General features: G+C 45.8%; 1 protein-coding gene and 1 pseudogene across 1 annotated transcript in view; one reads left to right on the forward strand and one right to left on the reverse strand.

Annotated features, from left to right (window-relative positions):
- Positions 1-340: 340 nt before the first annotated feature.
- The window catches only part of LOC126183399 (ITG-like peptide), an 87,516-nt gene continuing 70,010 nt past the window's right edge, over positions 341-17,846 (forward strand). Inside the window, exon 1 of the mRNA XM_049925345.1 lies at positions 341-466. The gene's annotated coding sequence lies outside the window, so the exon portion shown is untranslated. The remainder of the gene's footprint in view (positions 467-17,846) is intronic.
- On the reverse strand, positions 15,748-15,865 carry LOC126185611 (5S ribosomal RNA; annotated as a pseudogene).

Here is a 17,846-nt window from a genome sequence, read left to right on the forward strand (position 1 = left end):
ACATACGTCGTTAGGGCGGGGCAAGCTAATAATAGAACCGAGCTCCCACCCTCGCGTGTACCGGGGGCTGCAGCTAGTTTCAATCAATAACTGCGACCCCGGCAGCGCAGATCAATCTGATGAACGTTCTCGACTGCCATTCGTCGTGAGCACCTGAAACTCGCTCGCGATTGATTCGGCACCTGGCGCGCATCGCTGCTATTCGGCGGGACCGGATCGACGCGGAGGTGCGCGAGTGCGCATGCGCGGCGACCGCTGGCCCGGGGGCGGCGCGCCCGGGCCGCCCGGGGTAGCGGAGCGTGGGCGGTGGCTGCCGGCCTATATAAGTCCGACGCCGGCGCCGGGTCGGCCGCAGTCGCCAGACGCCCTCCACCGGCTCGCCACCGCAGCGCCCGCTGCCCTCTTCCCTGAGCAGCGCCAGCTGCCTCTTCCCTGAGCAGCGCCAGCTGCCCTCTTCCCTGCACAGGTAGGTCATACAACAGAGCACCTAACTTGTAAATCCGACAGCTTCCACCTTTCAGTTGCCACGTGCAACAGTCCACTACATTTGCATTCTTAGCTCGCACGCCACCTTTCAGATGGTGGACGGTTTCAATTACTACTGCTCTTATCAAAAACGGGTACAAAAGAGAGAGAACAGTCATTTTGCTTGCATTCACTGGTTATCCGTCCTTTTTCTGCAAAAATACTTTTCTGAAATAACAGAATTATTTGTAATTTGTTTGAAACAGTAGCTTTCAGAATTTAACGCCTCACATTTCTAGAGAAGAATATCAACTCTCGTTTCAAGTTTTAAGTAATGTGCTTCGAAATAGTAACTATTCCTGAACGTTATAGAATCATTGCATATTTTATCTTAATAACGAAGATTTTACCAGATACTTCTTGTGACGTGAATCTCTCTCTTCCTGCACCCGTAGTAGATAATCTAACTGGTGACAAATCAGGAAGCGCGTCTCGAATATTTTCTGTCATAGTAACTTGATATAGCTGTCAATAAGATATCACACTAGTGACATACGATCTGCTTCACAGATCTTATAAACTTTCGCATAATTCTTCTTACAGTGCATTTAAAAGAGCATACAACGATTAAAATCTGAATGCACAGAAAAAATTGTTATTTCCATCTGACAAAGTGTATGTTCTTTTGTTTAACTTCAAAGTCTTGCATTTCAGCACCAGATATATTTTTCCTCTAGTTTACGCTGGTTTCGAGGCGACACAAGGTAAGTTCTTAGAATAAGCCGCAGAGAAATCAGTATATTCACGAGGATGAACGCAACAATCAGAACAATGTCTTAGCAGATTCTAAAAATATGAAAAAAATTGAAATATGAATGAGGTAAATGTGGCTGGCTGGTAAACTGAAAAACATTGTATGAGCCAGCTACTGTACCAATTCAATATAATCTCAAACTCAAGTAAAAACTCAAAATTCTTGTTAAAATGTGAAAGTGATTACTAGTAATATTAGCTTAGTATCTCACAGGATACAAATGTGTTTTTAAGAAACCTTTCATAAATGGCTGTATTAACACTAACATGATCTCTTAACTTTCATCTCTCCGAAACTTGATTTTCAATGCAATAGTAAAGTTAAAGTAACTGAAATGAGAATCACCATATATTTTCCATAGCAGTCTTTATGTTGACTCATTAATTAATAACATGCCAGAAAAATAAAGTGCATATCAACCAACTGGAAGTTGTTTTTCAATGTTTCAATTGCAGCTTCTTCGGACATCGACGCAGAATGCAGAGGTCTACAATGATGGGTTTGATCAATGCTAGGTCTACAAGGCAACCTCGTTGTTCTAGCAATAAGCAGAAATGTTTTTTATAACACAGTAACAGAATTTTTTAAACACAATTCGAATCGCATAGGACTTATCGCAATTTCAGCTTACAGCAAGCGGCAATATAAACAGGTCTCATCTGTACTGTAAAACAGAGCTATCTGTTGTGTCTGCGCTAAATTCCATGAGAGCACAAGACGGGCATCTGTTAATAAAAAATAAAGACAGCCTAAACTAATTTTATGCTAGTTTAATCTTGTAACTCACACTGGAATGTACAGAATTCTTGAAGAGATTCGACTCGAAGAGAGAAGCAATGAAAACAAATTTCCACGTTTCTTTGCACATTTTAGCCAATTGGAGGCTCTGACAAGGAGTTTGATACCAATGTTTCATTTGCTTGTAAATTTCTTAGCTCTACGCAGATGCATTTCTTTCAAATTCGTTTAATTCCCCATCTCATGCGCCATTTCGTTTCCAAGTGTCCTGTCTCTACATTTCTTTTCTTTTCTACTCTCCCTTCGGTAAAAATCTTAGATACACTTAGATACATTGGTGAAAAAATTCACACATTTTTCTCTTTGAACCAACGTCTGAGCCTGAACGTCTACTTGAGACGTTATCTCTTTCTCTCTCTCTCTCTCTCTCTCTCTCTCTCTCTCTCTGTCTCTGAGCGTCCCTCCCTAGTTTTGCTTAAGGTATTCGCCGCTATATATCTCTTCAGAAGAGTAATGTTTCCAACGGTGAGAGAGGCGATGACACAATGAAACTTGTAGTTGGCAAGGAAGACTTTTTGTGATTGCTCAGATAGTTCAGCACATTTCATCAAACGTCAAAATACCAGTTTCAAACCTGGTTTCACTCACAGTCAAGGGCCCTTCTCCTCAATCAAAAAGAGATTTTTTGCGATTTTTGGAAAAAAAATATTGACGAAATTAACTTAAATCTGTTTGCAGATTATTTATTGATTTTTGGGCGCCATTTTCTGATTTTTGTTAAGAAATTCAGTCATCACTAAGCCAACCATCAGAGACGGTAAAGCTGCTCTGACAAAAACGAAGTGCTGCCAGTGCAGTCTCCGAATCAAATCTGAAATAAAAATAAATAAACAAATAAGAAACAGTTTTCTTAATCTATAGGATATTCTGCGTGGAGTAGTAGCACGGTTTATTGAAATTTCACAAAATAATAACATGACGGACGTTTCGACAGAGATGTTGCCTTGTCGCGTGTTTTTGGTCACGTATGTTGCAGTAATTGATTAATAAATTCAAATAAAAAATTAGTCTGTTATTCTTTGCGGTCACACCCGACGAATAATTAAGCCAAATTTCTGAAAGATATCTTATTAGTGTGCTCGCCATCCATTTCGTCAGCTTGAAATACGCTGTATCTCAGGCTGACGGAGTGGATTCCAAACACACAAATAAAGACATCTTTTTGAAATTTGGCTGAATTATTTCTCGGACATGACTTCAAGGAGTAATGGGCTATTTTTTATTTTAGTTTATTCATTAGTTATTACAAAAACCGTTACCAAAAATACATGACAATACTACATCTTTGCTTCGGACATCCGTCATTTTATTATTTCGTCAAATTTCAAAGAACTGTGTTATTACTACGTGCGAAATATCATATAGATTAAGAAAATTGTTTGATTATTGATTTCAGATATGAGTTGCAGACTGCAGGACGTTAGCTCGTGGACACGCCTCGTTTTTGACAGATCAAATTTAACTCTTCGGATGAGGTGCTTAATGAAGACTGAATTTCTTAAGAAAGGAAACAGAAAATGTTGTCCAAGAACCAGTATATAATGAGCAGAAAGATTATATTGATTGCTTCAGTAGTTTATCCAAAGAAATTGTAAAATTCGCTTATATTATAAACTGGCTGAGGAGAATGGGTCCTTTATCCACCAAAATCGATCCCTTCAGTTCACATTTCGAGGCAGAATGAGAGACTGGCTACAAAATTGTAAATATTCGACAGAATGAAAGGTCCCTTTTTTACGATCTGTGCATAAGAAATATATACATTGCGCAACACAATTACGGGATCAGTTTCTCGAAAAGCCGTAATTGCCTCCCATTCAGCGCATAAGTTTAAAATTTGCCTCAAATGTGCCTGTAACATTTCTCTTTAATGGCACAAAAGCGTAGCATCCTGCGACGACATCTTCGGGCTCTGCGACGTTTCCAACAGCAAGGCACCGACACAAGCGGGAAATAAACCGACAGCTCAAAAGTTCATGTGAGCAGTAAGGTGACTAATAATGTCACACTGACATCAAATTTCTTCACAATTGCGCTCAACGTGACCGCTGACGTGTCACACGATGAGAAGATCGTCACAGTCTCTCCTACTCACATTTCATCCCCTCTTTTGACGTCTCAGCGATGGAGATCAGAACCGCGACACCCAGCGTTGAAATGACGCGGTTGTCTTATGGGTGTCGGAGGGAAACATTTGAGAAACAGCGCCGGTCAGAATCTTCACGAAAAGCCTCAGGGTGTGGCACAAAGGGAGACAATGAAACCACTCCTTCCTCAGGGGTGTTGATTCCCACACATTTCACGGTTAAAAAGACCGTTCGCAGTGTGATGAGGATCAGCAATATGTTCTTGACAAACTTTGACACAACTGATACCCCCTTACGTTTTCACCTTTCTCCAAGGACATTGTGGGGCTGCATCCCCACTGTACGTTATCGCACCCCTTCGGAGTGCAGCACGACTGCAGTTATTGCTTTCTTGTGCAGTTTGGAACCAGTACGGACCGTTCGAAACCATTCGACGAAATCTGAACGTAATTCGAAGCAGTAAGGGTACTTACCTTTTACAACCATCCTGTTTTCCGCCCTTCTGTGGCGTGATCAGGCCAGATTGAAACATTAACATGCGCCTGAATAGATCGGCAAAGGTCTCTCTAAGAACCACCCAGTTCGGCACCCACACACCTGTGTTGACCATGTTACAAATATACATGCCGGAAAATTTGACATCAGTTCAGCGTGGTAGCTGCTCTAGCGCCTGAAAACGCGCAAATCCCACCCAAAGGGTAGAGATGGGATTGCGTAACCCTCAGGCACTAGAACAGCCGCCAGGCTGACTGTGTCGAAATTTCTGAAAGTATGTTTCTAACATGCTTAACTGAGGTGCGTGGATGACATCGAAAGTGTTACCGAACTGGAAGTCCTCAGAGAGACCCTCTGCGGATCTATTCACGCATGTGTTAATGTTACACAACAGCTTGGTCACAACACAGGAGGACGGAAAGCGGAAGTGTTGAAAAAGTGCAAGTAGCCTTTGTTGCTTCGGATCACGTTCAAATTCGTCGAATGGTTTTGAACTGTTCCTAACGGCTCCAACCTGTAAACGAAGGCAAAAATTGCGATCGCACTGCACACCAGAGGGGTAAGACAACGTTCAATGCGGATGCACGCCCACGATATCCTTATAGAATGGTTGAAACGTCCGAGGGTGTCAGTAGTGTCAAAGGTTGTCGAGAACATCTTCCTGTTACTCAGCGCACTGCGATCGGTCTTTTTTAAGCTTGTAATGTGTGGGGACCAACGCCCCAGAGAAAGAGGAGGTTCCATTGACGACCTTTACGCCACCTCCTGAGACCTTTTCGTCGATTCTGAATGCCAGCGTTTCTGAAATGTTTTCCTCTGGCACCCATAAGAAAACTATGTGATTTCAACCCTGAGTGTCGCGGTTCTGACCTCCATCGTAGTGACGTCAAAGGAAGGGGTGAAATGTAGGTAAGAGAGGCCGTGATGGCCTTCTCATAGTGTGACACCCCCACAGTGGTGTTGGGCAGAATTATGATGAAATTTGATGTCAATGTGGCATCATTAACCCACCTTACGACTCACATGAACTTCCGAGTTGTGGCCTTTTTTTTCGCATGTGTTGACGCCTTGTTGTCTGAAGCATCGCCGAGCTCGAGGGTGACGTCACAGGGGGCCACGCTTTTACGCCATTACAGAGGAATCTTTTAGGCACCTTTGAGATAAATTTCATACTTATGCATCGGAATGGAAGTCAGTTACGACGTTTGAAAAAAGTGACCCTCTAATTATTTTGCGCAGTGTATATGTTTCTCAAGCAACAATCTGAAAAGGTACTCAAAAGGAGATATTACATTTCTTCATAAATCCTTTATTCGTTCGATTGACTGTGTATTTACAGCCAGTTTCTCACTCTGCCGCAAAGTACCAACTGAAACGATCGTTTTCAACCAATTAAGGGCCCATTTTCCTCAGCCAGCCTATAATATAAGCGATTTTTGGGATTTTTTTGAAAAACTAATGAAGCAATCAACGTAAACCTTTTTCCACAATATTCATTCATTCTGGGAAAAGAATTTCTGATATTTTGAAGAAATTCAGTCATCATTGAGATCCCGTGCGAGGAGTTGAATTTTCTCTGTCCAAAATGAGAATGACAGAAGTCCTGCATTTGCAAATGTTACCTAAAACCAAACAATCTTCTAAATGCATACAATATTGCACAAGGAGTAACAGCAGAGTATTTTGTAATTTGACGAAACAATAAAATGGTGGACGTCTGAAACAAAGATTTAGTTTTGTCATGAGTTTTTGACCACGTTTTTTGTAATAACCAATGAACAAAGTAAAATAAAAAATTAGCCTATAACTCATTGCGGACATGTCCGAGGACTAAAGCAGCCAAATCTTAAAAAAATCTATGTTTATTAGTGAGCCCGCAATCGATTCCGTCTGCTTGAGGTACAGTGTACATCAAGCCGACGAACTGGATTACGGACATACTAATAAAGATATCTCTCTAAAATTTGGTTGAATTACTCCTCGTGTATGTCTTCAAAGAGCGATAGGCTAATTGTTATTTTAATTTATTCAGTAGTTATTGCAAAAAAGAGCCAAAAACACATGAAAAAACTACAACAGCGTTTGAAACGTCTACCATTCTACTACTTCGACAGATTTCAAAAAATCTGTGCTATTACTCCATGAGCAGTATTCTATGGGTATAAAAAAATTCCTTCTTTTTTATCTCAGATAAAATTTGCAGATTCCATGACTTCTGTCATGGACACATCTCATTTTGGGCACAGCAATATTAACTCCTCAGGTGGTGGGGAGGGGGGGGTGGCTTCCAGATGAGTGAATTTTTCCAAAAAATCTGATAATGTTGTCCAAGTATCAATAAACAGTATGAAAAAAGATTTACGTTGATTGCTTCATTAGTTTCTGGAAAAAAGGTTGTAAAATTTGCTTCTATTGTAGGCTAGCTGAGGAGAACGAATCCTTAACCCGTCGTCAACAATCGTTTCAGTTCACACTTCGGGGCGAAGCGAGAGGCTATAAAATTACAAACAATGGGCCGAATCAAAGACTTATGACGATATGTAAGGTCTCTTTTTTAAGAACTCTTCAGATTCTTGAAAAGAAGCATACACACTACGCTACATAATCAAAGGATCACTTTCTCCAAACGCCTTAATTACCTCCCATTCTAGCGCATATGTTTGAAATTTGGATCAAAGGTTCCTACTGTAATGGTACAAAGAGTAGGACCCATCGACGTTATCTTCGCGATCGGCAACGCTTCAGACAGCAAGGTGTCGACAAATTCGAGAAAAAAGCCCTATCACGGGAGTTCATGTAAGCTGTAAAGTGGGTTAAGTATGTCACATTGGCATCAAATTTCATCATAATTCTGCTCTACGCCACCGTGGGCGTATCACACGATAAGAAGGTCGTCACAGATCCTCTTACTCACATTTCCTCTCTTCTCTTGACGTCTCTGTGATGGACGTCAGAACTGTGACTCCCAGCGTTGAAGAAACGCTATTTTCTTATGAGTGGCCGAGGAAAACATTTCAGCCACACCGCCACTCAGAGTCGCCACAAAAAGGCCTCAGGACGTAGCATAAAGGGCGTCAAAGAAACCACACTTTTCTCTGGTGCGTTACTTCCCACACAATCCACGGTTAAAAAACGGTGTTCGCAGTGTGATGAGCAACAGAATGATGTTCTTGACAACCTTTGACACTCTTGACACCCTCGGACGTTTCAATCTGTCTGTAAGGGAAGTTTGGAGCTGCATCCACAATGACTGTGTTCGCACCCCTTTGGAGTGCAGCGAAGCGCAATTATTGCTCTCGTGTTCATACTGGAACCACTACGGACCGTTCAAAATGATTCGACGAAATCTGAACGGGAACTGAAGCAGTAAGGGTACTGACACTTTTCAGTCTTGATGTTTTCCACCCACTCATGGCGAAATCACGCGGGAGTGCAACATTAACATGTGCGTGAATAAAATGGCAAGGGTCCCTATAAGACCCCTCAGTTTGACACTATTTTCGGTGCCACCCACACAACATTTTTGAGCCTGTTACATGTGTACCTGCAATAACCTTTGACACCAATTCAGCCTGGTGGCTGCTCTAACGTCTGAAAGTATGCAAACCCCACCCAAAGGGTGTAGAAGGGTTTGCCTAGCCCTCAGGCACTAGAGCAGGCACAAGGCTGAATCGGCGTCGAAATTTCTAAAGGTACATTACTAAGATGCTCAAAAAAGGTGTGTGAGTGACACCGATGGTGTTGCTGAACAGTGGGATAATGGAAGGATCCTTCGCCGATCTATTCACGCACTTATTAATGTTGCACTCTCGTGTGAGCACGCGGCAGGAGGATGGAAAACAGCTGTGTGGAGGAAGTGTAAGTACCCTTTGCTGCTTCGGATCACGTTCCAATTTCGTCGAATGATTCTGAACGGTCCCTAGTCGTTCTACTTTGTACACGGGAGCAAAACTTGCAATCGCTCTTCACTCCAAAGGGGTCGGAACCACGTTCGATTTGGATGCAGCCTAACACTGCCCTTAGAGAAGAGTTGAAACGTCGGAGGATGTCAGCAGTGTAAAAGGTTGTCAAGAATGTCTTCCTGTTCCTCACCGCACTGCGATCGGTCTTTTTTAACCTTGTAATGTGATGGGACCAACCTCCCAGAGAAAAAGGTGGTTTGATTAACGCCCCTTATGCCACCTCCTGAGGTCTTCTCGTCGATTCTGAGCGGCAAAGTTTCTGAAATGTTTTCCTCGGACACCTATAAGAAAACCGCGTGATTATTAGCGATGGGTGTCGCGGTTTTGACAGCCATCGGAAAGACGTCAAAAGAAGGAGTGAAGTAAGAGGGGCTGTGACGACCTTTTCATCATGTGACACGTTCACGTTGCGCAGAATTTTGATGAAATTTGGTGCCAATATGAAATCATTAACCCAATTTACAGCTCACATGAACTTCGGAGCAGTGCCTATTTTTTTCGCATGTGTCGACAACTTAGTGTTTGAAACGTCGCCGGGCCTGATGATGAAGTCGCAGGGCGCCACACTTCTGCACCGTCGCAGAGGAATGTTGGAGGCAACTTTGAGCGAAGTTTCAAACTTATTCATCGCAATTTGAAACAGTTACGGGGCTTCGAAAAAGTGATCCTTAGTTTAGAATGAAATTTTCACTCTACAGCGGAGTGAGCGCTGATATGAAACTTCCTGGCAGATTAAAACTGTGTGACGGACCGAAACTCGAACTCAGGATCTTTGCCTTTCGCGGGCAAATGCTCTACCGACTGAGCTACCCAAGCACGACTCACGCCCCATCCTTACAGCTTTAATTCCGCCCGTACCTCGTCTCCTACCTTCCATACTTCACAGAAGCTCTCCTGCGAACCAGGAGAGCTTCTGTAAAGTTTGGAAGGTAGGAGACGAGGTACTGGCGGAGTTAAAGCTGTGAGGACGGGGCGTGAGTCGTGCTTGGGTAGCTCAGTCGGTAGAGCACTTGCCCGCAAAAGGCAAAGGTCCCTATTTCGAGTCTCGGTCCGGCACACAGCTTTAATCTGCCAGGAAATGACCCTTAATTGTTGCGCAGTGTACATGGAGCTCTGCCTCTAAATTTCCAGTGATTCAATACAATGCCGTCGAAGTCCATACGTTGCCAATCAGTATGTCATAATTTAGGTACTTAAATAATTTATGGTGTCTACCAAGATGTTTTTCAAACAGGTGACAGCGTTCAAATTTCAAGAGCCATTTAGCAACAACGGTAAGTATATCACATAAAATTATCAGGTAGATACATCTTGAGGCCACTACGCATCACAGAATTCAACCTTTTGCAGCGTTTGTCATCTCAGCAGGGAAGCATCATTGGCTTATGTGCGAATTCACAGGTTATTAATGGCATGATGATACCTATCTCATTTTCGATATGTTCAAAGAGCTCCACACCTTGCAGCATTAGTAATAAATAATTTCGGAAAAAACGTCGGAATCAACGAGAGTAGTGCAAGAAATTGATCATGGCCTTTCCGGGGGAACCAACTAGGAATTCAGCAGAAGTAGTTTTAGAAACCTACAGAAAACGTAAACCTGGATGGCCGGACGAGGATAACTGCAGAATCCATCGGAAGCTACCCCAAGTTTTTACAACAGCGTAATATCTGATCGCTGCAGAACGTTAAGTCATTTCACCATTCTGAGAATATACTTGAACTAACTTCAAGTGACCGATCCCGGCGCTACAGCAATGATCGGCACGTCCCGCCTTCCCACCACCCTTTGGATGGTGCAGTCGTTCCACCCGACAACATGGCCGCCACCCGAGCTCCGGCGACGGACGCCACAGAGACGAGTACCTCTCTAAACCACCCACTTCGCCGACTGAGATCTTCGAATAGGTCCACGCTTCCACTAGCCGTTGTCTGACAGTGAAGAACACGTGCTCAAACAAAGCTCGCCCTGTCGGCGCAAACGTCGTCGCTGCTGGCTCACGAATCCTCAAGACACTCTTATCCGAGTCATTATGGACGCCGTCCAACCAGCCGACGGTCCAACGCCGATCTCGCCGCACGGTACTAGCGATGACCAACACGTTTTGCCGGATGTGCAACCAGCTCAGGCCTCCAAGAACATAGTACCCACCTGTCTTCCTGCGGACACCTGATGATCTCTCTCACCAAGACGATGCTGACATGGGCATTGGACAGAACCTCAGTACAGGGGCGTCGCATGGGATGACGATATGGAAGATGAAATGCCTCCTTCACAGGACTGTCTACGCCTCCAACGAGGTTGCTCGTTAATATCGGAAACGACGCATGGCGGCCAGTGGGACGGGCCCTCCTTAGGGACCCTATTCTACATCACCCCAACACTGGTAGACGCGAGTCCACCACTGCTACCACAGACGTACCGATTCGCGACGTCGAGAATAAACGTGACTCACGCAGCAAGAAAGCTGCAGCTCTTCTGCAGTGTGCTTCGTGCTTCTGGCGTCGACGTCACCCTTCTTCAGGAAGTTGGTGTTGCCACGCTACCACCAGTTTACAGCTATGACTCATATAGGTCTGTAAGCGGGGTGCGGAGTGGCCTTTTAGATATGCGTATGCATCCTGGTCACAGATACGATAGTCCTCCTGTCCAGCTGAGGCATATCTGTAACCATTTTTTACATGCGTTTTATCAATATCTATGCCCTGTCTGGCTCCACGGGTCGTCGGCAGCGGTCCACGTTCGTAGCAGACGACGTGGCTCCCCTGTTTTCCAGACACTATGATCACTTCGTTGAGGACGGCAATTTCAGCTGCGTCTTCCACTCAAAGGACCCGACACCGGACGCTACATACCTTGGTCAAAGACTTTCATCTCACTGACGTTTGGGAGAAGATTCACAGTGACACCCCTGATTACACCCATTGTACAGCACATTCTGCGAGCAGAATCGACCGTTTTGTGTCTCCGTCCACGTTGGAAACGAAGTCTCCCAAGTAGAGAAATGGTCCCTTGCTGCGGTTTAGAACGATTGTACCACCTCATTCGGCCTGGTGCAGCAAATGGTCCTAAGAGCTTAACACTTCCCTGTTTGGAGACCAGCACTGCCGACAATGAATAGTCACTTCATGGGACTCATGCAAAAACCTTCTCCCATGATAGATATCAACATTACACTGGTGACTTAAGTGTGCAAAACCTGCAATCACAAAGGTCTCCGTGCAATGTGACAAGAAAGCAGCAGCATGGCACTGGGACATCACCAATCTTCACTACACCGACCTTCGCGAGCCCGATGTGGTCTTCCCATCAGGTGATGTCCATGGGGAACGCCAGCATGCTAAAGCCTGTATTCTCATTCTTCAGCGCGAGAAACTGCACAGTGTCGACGTGCGTTCGCGACAACAGATCCTTCTACACTTCCACAGTCAACGTTACATCTGACCATCGTCGTCGACGTCGACTCTTCGTCTCTACCCTCACCACCTCCGATAGTACTCACCACACAACGCAGGCGGCGGTGTTGTCTGCTTTTGGGGGTGACTACCACAACTTTTACGACGACGATCCGATGGTGGGGCCACTTCCTGACGACTTCCAGCCCGCTTCTGAATGGACCCTCGCCATTGCAGAGTAGACACCAATGATGTCTGCGGTAACAGCAGACGAGGGGGCAAAGGGGCGAAGACCAAGTCGCCAGGACCAGATTGTCTGCCGGTGGAGTTCTACCGAGCATTCACCACCTTAACGCTCCCTCGCTGGAGGGAGATGCTTCGGGAACTCTTTACTCCGTTCTTCTGGAAACCAGCCGAGTTTGTCATTGGCGTTCTTTTACCGGTGCCTGAGCCATCGCATACCGCCCTCTGAACTTATGAATGGAGATTATAAAGTCTAGACGTGTCTCTTAGTGGCGCGCATAAGCACTGTCTTACCTGTGGTCCCTTCATCAGAACAGACTACTCGTGATTGTGGGGCTACCCTTCAATCTGCCTTGGGGGAATGCCGTGACCTCATTGCGAAAGCCGCAGGTGTCACCATTTTAGAGAGGGCATGTAGTAGCGCTCAAAGATGCCTGTTGGAGTAATCGGCGATACGCTCGACATTTGAATTGGAGCGATGCCAGAATTAGACGATGTCGGCAGGAATGGCCGAACACAGCGTCAGGAAGGAAGCGGTCGATCTAGAGAGACGACAGAACGTGAAGACGGAGCAATTGTCAGATAGTCCGGAATTCATCATTATCATCGATCCAACTTACAACTGGCGTTCAGTGACCACAAGGACCGTTAATGGTTGGATCACAGAAAGGGTACTGAGCTGATGGCGCCCCTTGAGCCAACTACCACTGTACACCAACAAGTACGTTGTCCGTGGTGCGGATGAGATCTCATTGACTGGAGTGGAACTGTTTTCAGTGATGAGTCCCACTTCGAATTGAGCCCGGATGACCAGCGAAGACGTATCTGAAGACGCCTCAGTCTATTGAGGAATACCAACCTGACTGTCACCTTTGATTGTCATCCATGGCACCTTTATAGCACAGCGGTACGTCGGCGATATTCTATGTACCGTTTTGTTGTCCTTCATGACAAGCCATCCTGAGTTTACATTTCAGCAAGGTAATGCCCACCAGCATGCAGAAAGATTTTCTTATGCTTGTCTGTATGCTTTCCAGAGTCCAACTTGGATAGCAATGTTGCCGGATCTCTCCCCAATTGACAACGTTTCGATGGCAGGGCCCTCCAATCAGCTCGGGCTTTTTGGCGATGTAACGCGCCAATTGGACGGAATTTGGCAGGGCCTTCCAATCAGCTCGGCCTTTTTGGCGATGTAACTCGCCAATTGGACGGAATTTGGCACAATATTCTTCAGGAGGACATCCAGCAACTCCGTCACCCAATGCCAAGCTGAATAACTGCTTACATAAGGACCAGAAGTATACCAGGGCGCTATTGACTTGCTCAATTTGTGAAACTGTTTGTCTTGAATAAATCATTCAATTCTTTCTGAAATAGTAATAATTCTTCTATACATGTAAATCACATCTACTGATTTCCGTTCCACTCGCATAATTCCTTTGTGGTTCGTCGTTTATATGCCTAAGGGTTTATTATTATGGAAAGGACGAGGTCTTTACCATTGAAGAAAAAGTAAAATACTAACTTGAGTAATATTTAAGTACGTGAGTTCAGAGTTGCTGCGGCACAAGAGCGCTTTTTCAGCACATCGAATTTCTCATTTCGTCCTGCAGGCGTCTTACTCAGTGCTTTTATATGTAAATATCTAGATCAGTTCATTCGCCTACCAGCAATAATGAATTACAGAAGTACTACCTAAATTATAAGTAATGGATTTTTACAATCAAAGGGATGCGATGGGCAGATTCTGATCATACATGTGGTAATGGCCAGTACGTATCAGTTAATTCTCAAAAGTATGAGGACAAGCCTGGCACTGGACGAAGTGGCACAGTGTTCAAGAGCACAGTTCAAATCCGCATCCGATGATACAGGTTTGAGTTTCCCATGGGTTTCCCAAACGGCATCACATTCCATTCAAAAGGACATATCCAACTTCCTACTCTTCTTAGGTGTGTTCCGTGTCTAACGACCTCATCATGGATGATACGTTCAATTCTATCCTTATTTGATTTCTACCACGGCAGACAAATTTTTGTACTGCTTCTTATTCCAAAAACGTAAAGAAGGATATCGGGGTATTCATTGTGCCCAACATGGGTGTTTGCCTTTTCGTGTTACGACAATACCTCAATCCACTGAGCTGGGTCCCTAGCGAATGACTTTTACACGCTTAGGTCTATGAGCTTAGGCTGCATTTGTACTGATGTGCCAAATCATTCCGATCACCTGCTGAGTAGCTCACCTTTGGAACGAAGTAAAGCAGCAATTCTGCGTAACATGGATTCGGAAAGTAAATGATATCTTTCCGCAGATATGTGTGACCAGATGTCTACACACAGATCAAGCAATTCCCATAAATTTCCGATTGGCGGTTTCTGGGAACGGAGCTGGTGCCCTATAGTGTCAGCTCAGATCAGGTGATATTAGAGCCCAAAACATCTTCGTGAGTTCACTATCATGCTCCTAAAACCACTGTAGCACAATTCTGGCCTTGTAACACGAACTGTTTTCCTACTGGAAGATGCTATCCCCGTCGGAGAAGACATCAATCATGAAGGGGAGCAGCGGTTCGCAACAATTTTCACGTAGCCCACAGCTGCCATAGTGCCTTCGATTAGTACCACGAATCCCCTGAAAACCCAGGTAAATGTCACCCACAGCATAATACTACCCACACAGGCCTGGGTCCGTGGCGCAGTTCATGTTTCGAGCACCCATTCGCCAGGATGACAGGGTATTTGGGCAAGAGCATCCACCTGGTGTAACGAGAAATGTTACTCATTCGACCAGGTGACAAGTTTCCACTGATCCGCTTTCAAATCTCGATGTTCCCGTGCCCACTGTAGTCGCAAATGACGATGTCGTGGGTCAACATGGGTACAGTAGATGTCGATTATTGAGGAACCCCAGGTTCTACAATGCATGCTGCATGATGTGCTCAGAAACACTTGCGCTGGCACCAACACTGTACTCTGTCGTCATATCTACCATTGATCTCCCACATCCTACTTTGCAGAGTGGGCAAGCCCCCGTTTTCCCTCTTCCATGATGAGGCGTTGGGGTCCAACAACTTATCGCCTGCTTTTGGTTTTACTGTCCTCCAAAAACTTTCCGTAGATGCTGACGACAGTAGTGTGCAAACAGCCGACCGACTTCACTGTTTGCGAGATGCTCGTTCCAAGACTACAGGTTATAGCAATCTGCCCTTTGTCAAAACAGCTTATTTTGGTGGATTTCCCCATTTGCGGCCCGTATTCGCACTGCTCCATCCGAACTCCATCCGAACAGGCCTTGGAAGGCCCAACGGTACCGACCGGCCGCCGTGTCATCCTATCAGCGCAAGGGCGTCACTGGATGCTGATACGGAGAGGCACGTGGTCAGTACACCGCTCTCCCGGCCGTTGTCAGTTTTGATGATCGGAGCCGCTACTTCTCTACCAAGTAGCTCCTCAGTTTGCCTCACAAGGGCTGAGTGCACCCCGCTTGCCAACAGCGCTAGGCAGGCCGGACGGTCACCCATCCAAGTGCTAGCCCAGCCCGACAACGCTTATCTTCGGCGATCTGAAGGGAACCGGTGTTACCACTGCGGTAAGGCCGTTGGCGTATTCCCTCTAGAATGTCCCTAATTCGTGTCACGTGCTCCCAGCCCAACCAGGCGGTACTGAATCCCACGATTGGCGGTGGTCGTAATGTTATCAGTGAATTTCCATATTACAGTACATGAATGAAATGTACTGCACCCAGGGCATTTAAAGAAACGTGCAGTGGTCCTTTGGTCAAGACACACATTAACCCCAACCTCCGCCGTTCCGCCGATTTTGTGCCTATCAAGACATGAGATTTGCCAACATTGGATGGCGTCTGGTTTGTTAAGACCATAGGCTGGTCAGAGTCTGCCGCCGGCAGTGCTACAGTCAAGCGCCAGAGAACCAATAGTGGGACACACGAGCGTGTTGTGTTTATTTCGGCCGCTGCTAAGTGCCGTCTTCCTTATAGATCAACCTTGCTCACAGCTATCTCAAAACGACTTTACGTTCCACCTTTTGTTCAGACTTCGCCCGTCACATCTTCGCGACGACGTGAAAATACTACCACAGGATCCCATTGGCATTCTCCTGTTCACAGTAGTATACGATTAACAAACCAGCGTGCGACCGGGTGCCACAGGAGGCCTAACATGGACTACGTTTCTGTCATTACCGTAGATCACGCCGGTTTTGGTCTACCAACGATACAGATAATCGAAATGCCGTTCGAACTACCAAAGGACGCCATCATTACGGCGCTCCGACCCTACAGCAACGTCGTGGAACGTGTCGTCTAATACGGATACAATTCGCAACTTACACAGTACCGACCTGTGTGCAGGTTGGCATACGTGACTCCCTGCTGATGCTTCATAATCTCTCTCAACAACACGACATTCAGAAGGACACTGGACTCTCCCTCGTCACAGGAGCGTGGGGTGATGACGTGGAGGACGAAATGCCTCCTCCACAGGATTGTCTAATCCCCCCAACGAGATTGCTCATTAATTTCAGACTCGACGCATGGCGGCCATCGAGATGGGATCACCTTGCGGTCCCCATCCCACACCGTCCCCAGCGATGGTAGACGCCCGTCCACCACTGCTAAAACAGACATACTGGTTCGCCACATTGAGCATCAACATGACGAGCTCCGCAGCAAAACTGCAGCTCTTCTGCGGTATGCTATAGGCCTCTGGTGTCGTGTCGCAATTCTTCTAGAAGCTGGTGTTGCCACGTTACCCCCCAGTTTATGGCTATGACTCATATACGTCTGTAGGAACCTCTGTTTTCCAGACACTATGATCTCTTCGCTGTGGCTGGCGATTTCAACTGCATCTTCCACCCCAAGGACCAGAAGCCTGATTATACCCATTACACAGCACATTCTGCGAGCAGAGTCGAGCGCATTTATGTCTATATCTACCATAGAAACGAACTCTTCAAAGCAGAAATATGGTCCCTCACGTTTTATGACCATTGTGCCATCGTCAGTCGGTCTGGCTCATCAAAGGGTTCTGGAAGCTTAACACTTCCCTACTTGGAAACCCACACTGCGAACAACGTATCGCCAGTACATGAGCATCTGGTGAAAATCATCTCTCACAGTACACGCCCACGTTGCACTGGTGGCTCAAGTGTGAAAAACCTGCAGTCACAAAGGTATGTGGTCAGACAGCAGCGGTGTGGCATCGGGACACTATAAATTTTCACGACACCGTTCTTCGCGAGCTAGACGTGCTCTCCCCAACATCTGATGTCCACAGGAACTCGCAGCGCACTAAAGCCTGCCTCCTCACTCTCCAACTCGATAAACTGTACGTCGTCATGGTGAGTTCTCCATGACAGAACGTTTAATATGAGGAATCGCCGCCCACGGTCCACACTGCATTTGACTATCGTCGTCAACGTCGACTCTTTGTCTCCACACTCACCACCTCCGTTGGTACTCGCCAGACAACGCAGGCGACGGTGTCCTCTGCGTTCGTCGATCACTACCACCAATTTAACGACGACGATCCAATGGCAGCGCTCCGCTCCTGAACGAACGCTCACC

This window comes from Schistocerca cancellata, chromosome 4 (genome assembly GCF_023864275.1).
Source record: "Schistocerca cancellata isolate TAMUIC-IGC-003103 chromosome 4, iqSchCanc2.1, whole genome shotgun sequence".
Lineage (NCBI taxonomy): Eukaryota > Metazoa > Arthropoda > Insecta > Orthoptera > Acrididae > Schistocerca > Schistocerca cancellata.